At 40.5% G+C, this 11168-nt stretch overlaps 1 long non-coding RNA gene across 1 annotated transcript in view; it reads left to right on the top strand.

Annotated features, from left to right (window-relative positions):
• Positions 1 to 441: 441 nt before the first annotated feature.
• LOC137327306 (uncharacterized) overlaps positions 442 to 11168 on the top strand; it is a 75940-nt gene continuing 65213 nt past the window's right edge. The window contains exon 1 of the long non-coding RNA XR_010964420.1: positions 442 to 808. This is a non-coding gene — a long non-coding RNA (uncharacterized lncRNA). The remainder of the gene's footprint in view (positions 809 to 11168) is intronic.

Below are 11168 nucleotides of genomic sequence, written 5' to 3'. Positions count from 1 at the left end.
TAGAACACCTTATATATTAATGTACTGCAACGTGACTTCTATAATACATGTGAAATGGCAGACTTAGATGGTAATGGTGATAATGACCAGTAACTTTTTTTTTCTTTCTTTTTCTTTTTTTTTGTATATCATTTTGCTTTGCTGCACTAAATATTGAGAAATTGGAAAAGTGAAACAAATTGGGTAACCAACTCCTTAAAAAAAACCTCTTCAAAGTAAGTGATGTCCAAATGACACAAATGCTGTGCTAGTCATCAAAGAGTTAAGGTTGGGAGGGCGGTGGTGGGGGGGTCAATATCATGGACGGAGGATTTACAAGAAATAAGACGCCTCTCCCCAGGCTCATGCAGCTGTCTTTTCCCCTATAATTTTTCCCTGTCAGGCATTTAGACTATAATTAGCCTGAAGACCTTGGTGACACTGCACAAGTGTGAGTGTGTCTGCAGGGCCTGTCACCCAGGGCCTTAAGCCTGCCTCACTGATTGACAGGTTCATATGGAGAGACCTTTACGGCTGTTGGGGGCCATTGGAAACACGAGTTTGAGTAAATATGTCCAGATGGTTCAAGCCAGCCAGTGGCGAGCGATGATGACGGACACTTCAGATAACTATAATTCTCAAATCCTGTGGAAATGACTTGGCAGTGGAGAGTAGAATTAGGCTCAAGTGAGAAATAATTAGCTGACGTCAGCTGGAGGATCAGAAGAAAGGTTAGGCTTCTATGGTAACCTTTCCTGCAATGACTGGAGATTTTACAACATAAATGGCTGACTGAAATTGGATTTCACTGGCTCTTCTATTTCTTTAAGTAAGGACTTTTTGCTATAAAATATACACGATAGATTTCCATTGAGATATAATTCTTTAGATATGAGTCTGACTGAAATTTGCTGCAACGTTACTTCAAAATAGTCATTTGAATTTCAGAAAATTATGTCTTAAGGAACATTAAGCCCTTTAATTTTTAAATCCCCCTTCCCCCTCCACAGCCCATAGCAGCAGTGGACACAAGGGACAAATAGGCATCCCTTGTGCCCAATATTGCTAAGGCATAAGTGATGGAAAATATGTTGCATAATGTATTCCTGTCACTTGTGTGTAATTATAATATTCTCATCCATATTCCAGTAGATGTATTATGTGCCCAAAAGCACTTCTGGTGGAAAATGGCCGAGGTGGTGGGGTGAGTGGGAAGCAGCAGACCAGCTCCTGTAGAAGTTTCTGCTTCGTTCCTGTTGGAGTTATGTCAGGAAGCTGACAGAGCTCCAGCAGAAACTCCAGGCTGCGGTGTTCACAAATTACAATCAGAATTTCCCCATAGATCACACCTCTCTTGTATTCCTTAATGTTTTTTTTATGCATGTTTCCTCTTTAAACCCATAAGAGCGGGAATGCAAAGAAAATGAGCAAAATTGTAATATTTTAGATAAGTGGTAAAGAAATGCATTAGTTGCACTTTGTTGAGCCTGGTAACTTTTATTAACTCACCCCTGCCAATTCCACAATGGGCATTGAAAGTTGTTCATTTGTTGGTCCCTTTTTGATTCCCATGAAAAGTTTAAATGTCCTCTCTGTTATCTTTTACATACCTTGTGTTGTCCCAACTTTAAACTGTAACTTGTTCATGGGGAACTGGAACAAAATTCTCCCTGTGATACTAAAGCTAATATATTCCTGGCCCCATAAGGAAAGTTTAAAAAAAAGTTTAAAAACCTACTTTTCTTGGTCTCTTCTAATCCCGATCGGCTTCCCTGCTGGGTTGGCCTGGCGGGAAACTCACTGTGGCTTCCAGCTCAGGCCACTGAGTTAAAATTGTGGTTGGGTCCCGGTGATGTCATCGCAGCTCCAGGAGAGGTAAGCAACTTAGTAGACTTGACACTAAACATGTCCAACCAACACCGAACAGTAATCAACAAATCCAATAGGATGTTGAACTGCATAGCAAAAACAATTGAATTTAAATCAAAGCATGTAGTGATCAAACTTAATAGTGCTCTGGTCAGACTGCATCCTGAATACTGTGTCCCGTTCTGGTCACCAAGAAACAAGGGAGACATTTCAGTGCTGCAGGAATTGCAGAGAAGAGCTACTAGGCTGATCCTTAGGGGGTGATTTTAAACCCCAAGAACGGGTGGGTTGGGGGCGGGAGGGAGCTGAAAATAGTTGTTTTTTGGGTTGCGACCGGAAACCGGCTTTATTTCTGGGTTTAACATCGGCGTGTAAAAGTACAGGCTTCCCACTGGGAATGCCAAGTCCAAAGATTTTGCGGTTGTAACCCAAAAACCCTTAGTGTCAGTGGTCTGATTTATGAGGAATGACTGGAGGAACTTGGACTTTTTATCCTAGAAAGGAGGCATCTGAGAGGAAATCTTGTAGAGGTATAAACGATTATTAAAGGGATGGAAAAAGTAAGCCTATAGTATTACTTCAACCTAAAATGTGAGAGTAGAACTAGAGGTAAAAGCGAATTTTGGTGCTGAAAGCAGCAAATTCTTCTTCTCACAAAGAGTGATCATTGTGTAGAATAGACTTCCAGATAGAGTAGTGGAGTTGAAATCATTTAAGGGACATTTGGATGCTACAGTGGGGGCACTTTATATCTTTCTGGATAGATGAATTAACTTGGATCAAATGGTCTTCCTCATCTGTAATTATCTTGTCATTTTATTGAAGAGCATAGAGACAAAGGGGTTGTAATGTTAAACTTATATAGAACCTTGTTTAGACCACACTTGGAGTACTGTGCACCATTCTGGTCTCCACACTATAAAAAGGATATAGAGGCATTGGAGAAGGTGCAAAAAAGATTCACAAGGATGATACCAGAACTGAGAGGATATACTTAACAGGGAAGGCTGAACAGGCTGGGGCTCTTTTCTCTAGAAACAGTCCAATACTAGAGGTCATAAATATAAGATAGTCACTAATAAATCCAATAGGGAATTCGGGAGAAACTTCTTTACCCAAAGAGTGGTAAGAATGTGGAATGCTCGTGTGGAGCATAAACGCTGGCATCGACCAGTTGGGCCGAATGGCCTGTTTCTGTGTTGTAGACTCGATGTAACTTGATGTGACATGCACAAATCTTTAAATTGAGAGGACAAGTTAATAAAACTGTAAAAAACGTGTGAGAACCTAAGTTTTATAAATGGTGGCATAGGTATAAAAGCAAAGAAATAATGCTAAACCTATACAAGTCATTGATTAGGCTGCAGTTATTAATAATGGTGTCCAATCTTGGGCACCCTATTTTAGGAAGTAAGTACTGAGTGGGGTACCTCAGGACTGTGTTGGGACCACAACTGCTTCTAATTTATAAAAATAACTTGGATTCAGAAACTCAATGCAAAGTGGTTAAATTTTCAGATGATACCAAATTGGGAGGGGCAGTGGAATCAGAGGAGGCAGCTGTGAAACTACAGAATGAACTGAACAAAATACGTAAGTGGGCAAAACAGTAGCAGATGAAATTAAATGCAGAGAAGTGTTGAGTGCTGCACATAGAAAGGAAAAATGGGTGATTCATGTTTTCCATGAATGGTGTTGAAATAGTTAAGGATGAAGCTGAAGGAGACCTACAAGTCTTAGTAGACTTGATGTTCAACATGTCCAATTAATGCAGCAGTCAACAAAGGCAATAAAATGTTGAACTATATAACTACAATAGTAGAATATGTATCAGAGGAAGTCATGATCAAACTGTATAGTGCTCTGGTCAGGCGGCACTTTGTGTACTGCATTCTGTTCTGGTCACTGAGACAGAAGAAAGACATTCAAACACTACAGGCATTGCAAAGAAGAACCAAAGTGTCAAAAGCCTGAGTTATGAGAAAAAAATGGAGAAGCTTGAGATGTTCAGGCTGGAAAGGAAGCATCTGAGAGATGAGCTTATGTAAAGGAATGGAAAAAGTCAATCCAGAATGTTACTTTAAATTAAATTGAGAGAGTAGGACAAAAGGATTAAGGTTCAAACTAGCCAGAGTTACATTTAGGTCTGATATCAGGAAATTCTTCTTCACATAGAGAGTGATCAATGTGAGGAACAAGCTTCCAAATTGAGTAATCGAGGCAAAAACCCTGGAATCATCATTTAAGAAACATTTCATTGCTGATATGGGGAAAATTTAGGTTCTTTCTGGACTGGTCTTTAATGTTAAGTTTCAATAGGTGTGCTGAGTGAACAGATACTGCAAATTATAAACTTTAAACTTTTATGTGTTTGCCAATTTAGATAGAGCATCATTAGGCCTTTCAAAGGCCTAGTGATGCTCTAGCACATTCTGTGTGAGAGGAATGACTGGCAATGGACAGTCAGGTCTATGATTTTGGGGAATGTATTATTGGAGCAAGGACCAAGTGGCCTCATTCACATCTAAACTCTGGACTCCATCAGTCCAAATCACACAGACAGAATTATTTTTTTCCCTATGGTGTCCAAACCAGTATGACATGAGATAAATTCAAAGGAATATAAACAAAGGTAATGCAACCTGTCCTCAAAATTTAACCCTTCAAGCCATGGTATGATTCTGATGAATCTGCGCTGTACCCATTTCAAGGCCAAAATATCTTTCCTGAGGGTTGGTGACCAAAACTGACTGCAGTACTCCAGATGGACTGACCAAGGCTCTGTACAACTGAAGCATCACTTCCTCACTTTTGAATTGCAATCTCTTTGAGATGAAGGCCAACTTTCCATTAGCCTTTTTGATTACCTTTTGTACCTATGCATTAGATTTTAGTGATTTGTGTACATGGATACCCACATCACTTTGCTCCTCCTGCTCCCATCCAAACAACTTACTGCACCTCCTAACTTAGTGTCATCTGCAAACTTGGATATGCAACTCTCTATTCCTTCATCAAAGTCATTAATATATGTAGTGAAAAGCTGAGGCCCCAGCACAGATCCCTGGGGAACAACACTTGTCACATCCCGCCAATCAGAGAACATTCCCTTTAACCCTACTCTCTGTCTCCTACCTCCCAGACAATGAAGCAGTCCATGCCCACATGTAGAAAGACCTGGACAACATCCAGGCTTGGACTGATAAATAGCAAGTAACATTCGCGTCAGACAAGTGCCACGCAATGACTATCTCCAACAAGAGAGAGTCTAACCACCTCCCCTTGACATTCAACGGCATTACCATTTTTGAATCCCCCACCATCAACATCCTGGGGTTCACCATTGACCAGAAACTTAACTGGACCAGCCACATAAATACAGTGGCTACAAGAACAGGTCAGAGGCTGGGTATTCTGTGGCGAGTGACTCACCTCCTGACTCCCCAAAGTCTTTTCACCATCTAAAAGGCACAAGGTCAGGAGTGTGATGGAATACTCTTCACTTGCCTGGATAAGTGCAGCTCCAACAACACTCAAGAAGCTCAACACCATCCAGGACAAAGCAGCCCGTTTGATTAGCACCCCATCCACCACCCTAAACATTCACTCCCTTCGCCACCAGCACAACGTGACTGCAGTGTGCACCATCTACATGATGCACTGCAGCAACTCGCCAAGGCTTCTTCGACAGCACCTCCCAAACCCGCGACCTCTACCACCTAAAAGGACAAGGGCAGCAGGCGCATGGTAACAACACCACCTGAACGTTCCCCTCCAAGTCTCACACCATCCTGCCTTGGAAATATATCACCATTCCTTCATCGTCACTGGGTTAAAATCCTGGTACTCTCTACCTAACAGCACTGTGGGAGAACCTTCACCACACGGACTGCAGCGGTTCAAGAAGGCAGCTCACCACCACCTTCTCAAGGGCAATTAGGGATGGACAATAAATGCTGGCCTTGCCAGTGACGCCCACATCCCATGAATAAAAAAAACAATTACCAAGCCATGTCAGAAGGTTACCTCCAATTCCATGAGCACTCATTTTTGCTAATAATCTCTTGTGCGCAACCTTATAAAATGTCTTCTGGAAGTCCATAGAGAGAACATCCATAGACACTCCCTTATCCACCATGCTAGTGTCCTCCTCAAAATATGCAACTAAATTACTCAGACATGACTTTTCCTTCACAAATCCATGACTCTCTTTGATCAGCTGATGCTTGTCCAAGTACTTTGTTACTCTCTCTCTGATAATAGATTCCAGTAACTTCCCCACAATTGCTGTTAAACTGACATGCCTGTAGCTGTCTGGTTTCTCCCTCCCACCTTTCTTAAATTATGGAGTGACATGTGCAATTTTCCAATTCAAAGGCACAATTTCAGAATCTAGAATCTGAATTTGGAAAATCATACATCTGCATTCCTCACCTATTTCTTTTAATACCGTGGGGTGGCTGCCAATAGGTCCTGAAGGTTTATCTAACTTAAGTTCCATTATTTTCTTCATTACCATTTTTTAAACTTATGTTACATGCATTTGGTCCCCATCGTCCCGCTGCTGAGCTGATGGATGGGAATTTAGCAGTAGTAGTAATAAGAAATCCACTAAGTTCCTCTCCTTAACTAATTTTTAGGTTCCCTTGCACCAGGGATATTTTGTTCTCTTCCTCCATGGTAAAAATGGATACAAAGTACTCAGTTCTGGTCTCCATATTATAAAAAAGGATATCGAGGCATTGGAGAAGGTGCAAAAAAGACTCACAAGGATCATACCAGAACTGAGAGTATATACTTATCAGGAAAGGCTGAACAGGCTGGGGCTCTTTTCCCTAGAAAAGAAGGCTGAGGGGTGACCTGATAAAGGTCTTTAAGATAATGAAAGGGTTTGATAGGGTAGACGTAGGGAAAATGTTTCCACTTGTGGGGGAGTCAAAAACTAGAGGTCATAAATATAAGATAATCACTAATAAATCCAATAGGGAATTCAGGAGAAACTTCTTTACCCAAAAAGAGTGGTAAGAATGTGGAACGCGCTACCACAAGGAATAGTTGAGGCAAATAGTATAGATGCATTTAAAGGGAAGCTAGATAAGCACACGAGGGAGAAAGGAATAAAAGGGTATGCTGATAGGGTTAGATGAAGTCGAGAGGGAGGAGGTTCATATGGAGCATAAATGCCGGCATAGACCATTTCGGCCGAATGGCCTGTTTCTATGCTATAGACTCAATGTAACTCGATGTAAGTTATTGATGTCATAATAGGCCAAACCTTGTATCCAAGCAAACTAGCTATAAATAGCTCCAACTTGGAATTTGACATGACTTGATGTAATTGTGGTCTTGGTATCATAAGTAATATAATATGTACTGCAGCAAAGTTAATTCAATCTTTTCCATCATCCCATCATTGGTAGAAGAACCACCATACTTTCTGAAATTCCTTGCCTAGACCTGTCCACCTCTCAATTTCTCTCTACATGTGTAAAAATCTTCTCACAACCTATCTTTTCACCTAAGCTTTCCATCATCTTTTCTAATGCCCACACATGGCTCGACATCCAGTCCTATATTCCTTTTATTTGTTTCTTCTTTTCTTCTCCATCCCCTCCCCTCCCTTCTAGATAAAGTGCCTTGGGTGCATGTTTACTTACTTAACAATAGTAACTACGCTTCAAAGCAATTGTTTATATCCGAGCACTTTGAGACACATCTCAGAGATACAATAAGATGCTCAGTAAATGGCAATTCTTTCCTTTTCTCAGTGAGTGATAAGAATATTAGCCAGGCATGATTGGATGGATTTAGGAACATAGGAATTGTTAAATGAAAAAAGACCAAGGTCCATCTAGTTCGCCTTCTACCATCCTAATATTCGCGTGATATAATGATAATGGAGTTGTTGACTAATCATAGCAATCAATCTCTATCAATTGGTCTAAAACAGACCCAGACATGACACGAGAAACCCCAGTGGTGGAAAGCTTTGGGAACCATAGTTCCAAAGTCCAAAAGGTTTTGCCAAGCTTTTGATATTGTTAAGAAGTTGAATTAATAGGTACAGGTACAGTTCAAATGACAGTCACTGAGTGAAGCCCATTGGATTAACAACATATGTTAATTCAACTGTCACATTGGTCGTAATCCTTCCTCTTCACAGGAATAAAATTCAACTTCAGCAGGGGCGCAAAACGGATGGTAGCAAAATCGGCCGTCCGTTGTACACCCCAACCGATTTTCCTTTGTACTGAAGTCAATGGAAAGGAAAATCGAGCGCGATGTATAAAGCCCGTTCGATTCGCTATCACCCACTTTCTGCTCCCGCCGAAGTTGATTTTCATCCCCACCCAAAAATAATCATTCACCACAGAAAGAATAACTAACAAGAACTCTACAATACAATGTTGTGCAACACAAATAATCCATCTCAAAATGAAAAGCAAAATTTTGGCAGCAGCCTGCATGCAATCTTAGACAAGAGCCAGTGCCCTCAGGAAGGAAGGCCATGCTCCAGCAACCCACCAATGGAAATAATTAGGCAACATTGAGCAAGCTCTGAAATGAGCCCATTCCTTCAGTATTTCTACATATTTTCATCTGCGACCACATGTGGTATAAATAAAATAAGCAACAAGGAGGGTACGATGCATGGTAAGATTTGGCCTCGTAAAACTATGCAGCTTAAAGCTACGTGCCTGTTGTGCAATTTGATGTCGCTCTAACTGATCGTGTCAGCACCCCCTATTCTGTTTATTCATTAACCCGGTAATTGCAAATAACCTATTAGTTCACTGATGGTTCAGTGGGTGAAATCACTAACTGATCAGGAAGGCTCCAGGTTGGATTCCCGATCTGTGATTAGTTAGTGGACCTCAGGCAAGTGTGGCAGTAAGGGCGCTACAATTGGCCTCAGCATCGCTGGCTAGAGAAGGGAAAGATCAGCCACATCCGATCATTATCCAGTAAAGACTGTTGGAAAGTACGCATATGTGGAAGCTGAGTGAGAACAGAAGAAAACTGAAGCTATGATCGCCCCCATTGTTGAATAGCCTGATGATGATACTCGTTGTCCTGGCTTTCATGTGAAGAATGGCCACTGATTATGTACTAGAGGGTTACTGCTATCCATAGAACAATATCTCAGCATGAATGGCTGTTTTTGAAAGAGAAAATTGAAGACAAAAAGTCAAAAATAGAAAACAATCCAATCCAGCATCAGTTTCAGAATAGCTGGAAGTTTATTATGACATCTTGCCTATAGAATAAGTCATTACACTCCAAAATATAATTCATTATGTGAAACACTTTCCTTTCAACAATGATATAGGAGTCTATAGAATTGCAAGTATTTTTTTATGACAATTTGAGTTTTGCAAGTCTACAGTAACAGCCTAACTGTACAATGGCCTTGGATCAGACTGTTACTGAAGCTTGGAAGGATTCACTATTACAATTCCCATATCCATATGCATGGATGCCTGTGCAGGTGTAATTTGTGTGAACCCACATGTGAATGTGCGTGTGTGCGCATGTGTTTAGTTCTGAAGTAATAACCAAATCTTACTCAAATGGATGGAATGTATAATTGTCAAATTAATGGATAAATGGGAGGCCTAGCTTCAATCCACGGTTTTGATCATCTGTTAAAGTGATCGTAAAGATTACTGTAACAAAACCTGTTCATTTTATAACTGTGCTCTGTGATGGTTGACTGCTGATGAAAGGTTACAGAGCATGGTAACTCTGTAAGGGAGATTCAGGTGAAGCATATGTAACAGACCCCATACCATCACTACTCATACAGTCACTTAATTGGAGTTTTTGTTTTCTTTGTCAAACTGACCAACAGAGGCTCATAACAATGAGGCACTCTGAGTACTTCCATCCATGACCTTTTCAGGACTAAAATAACCAGTGCAATGGCAAACAGTCGACCCTGCAGCAAGTTTGCTTGAAATATTCTTCAGGTACTTGCTGGAAAGAAGTGAATTTCTGTCCTGCTGACTGAATCATAACAATGCAAGAAAGAAAGATCTTACACTTATTTAGTGCCTTTCATGGCTCAGGGCATCCCAAAGTGCTTCATAGCCAATGAAGTAAAATCTATATATCAGTAAAGCAAGTGCCATTCTGTATCTCAAAAAAGAGATGTTCCAAAACACCACACAGTTCTCTGATTATAATTCTCACATTCTGTGTTATAATAAGTCACAAAATGAAGAATAAGCACACAAATAATCCTAGTTGGGTTTTGGGCCATTATGTAGATGAGTGGCACAGCCGCAAGTGGATTGGGTAGAATCCATGACAAGGAAAATTGATCTTGGTCTGTGAGAGGAATGTATTTAATGGGCCAATGATCTTTCCTAGTTTAATGCTTTTAAAAAATTCTTATGTGGGCCAAAAATAAATAGGGGCCCCATACAGGCCTGTGATTCATCCACTCACCATCTGTTAATTTTGGACAACATTATTACAAGTACTATTTCATTAACTCTTTGAAAAATGTCCCATGCAATGTCAGAGTAGGTGGCCTGTGCAGATGAGGCTGTCAACAATGGAGAACAATGAACCTGTGATTTGGGAGTTATATCACATTGCTGCTTCAGATGAGAAATGCAAATCTGTAGGTTGTGATGTAAGAACATACAGATTAAAAGAATATTATTTTTTAGAAAACAGCGTTCGGAAATGGAGTTCAGTTTTAATCATAAGAAGCAAAGAAAGTACAATTACAATAAAACATTAAATATTATAGCAATTTATTTAATAATGAACCCTAAAGTGCCATTTTAATCATCTACTCCATGATTGACAGCAGGGCTTGGATTTTCCATTTAAAAAAACCTTTTAATATTTTCGTGCAGTTTTCAGGAAGTCTGGTAAGTAAAATGAAGCAGAGAGGCCCTCCACTGAAGCCAGGATAGTACAGCAGCATGCACACTGCAACAGCCGACCAACAAGTATCTGCACTATAGGGTCTACACACCATGGAGGATTTATCTGGACTTTTCCTACATGTAGTGTCTGAGAAAGCTGTGTTTTCCACCCTAACATCATCACAGAAATATGCCCGCTGTTAGAACCTGTCTTGCAGCCTCTTTCAACAGGGGCACTGCCTTATTAGTAGGTGTGAAGGTGACAACAGCATTTAACTTTTATGCAAGCAGATATTTGCAGGTGGCCTCTGATAACATTAGTCACATCAGTGAATCACTGGGTCATCACTGTATTAGACACATCTGGCTTTTATTTCTGCCTTGGCATCACAGCAACGTAACAATGAGATAGGGCCATCCAGTTTTAAGGGGTCTCTG

This window comes from Heptranchias perlo, chromosome 11 (genome assembly GCF_035084215.1).
Source record: "Heptranchias perlo isolate sHepPer1 chromosome 11, sHepPer1.hap1, whole genome shotgun sequence".
In the NCBI taxonomy this organism is placed as follows: Eukaryota; Metazoa; Chordata; class Chondrichthyes; order Hexanchiformes; family Hexanchidae; genus Heptranchias; species Heptranchias perlo.
The sequence above is the reverse complement of the archived record's forward strand: the minus strand, read 5'-3'. Positions and strand labels throughout refer to the sequence as shown.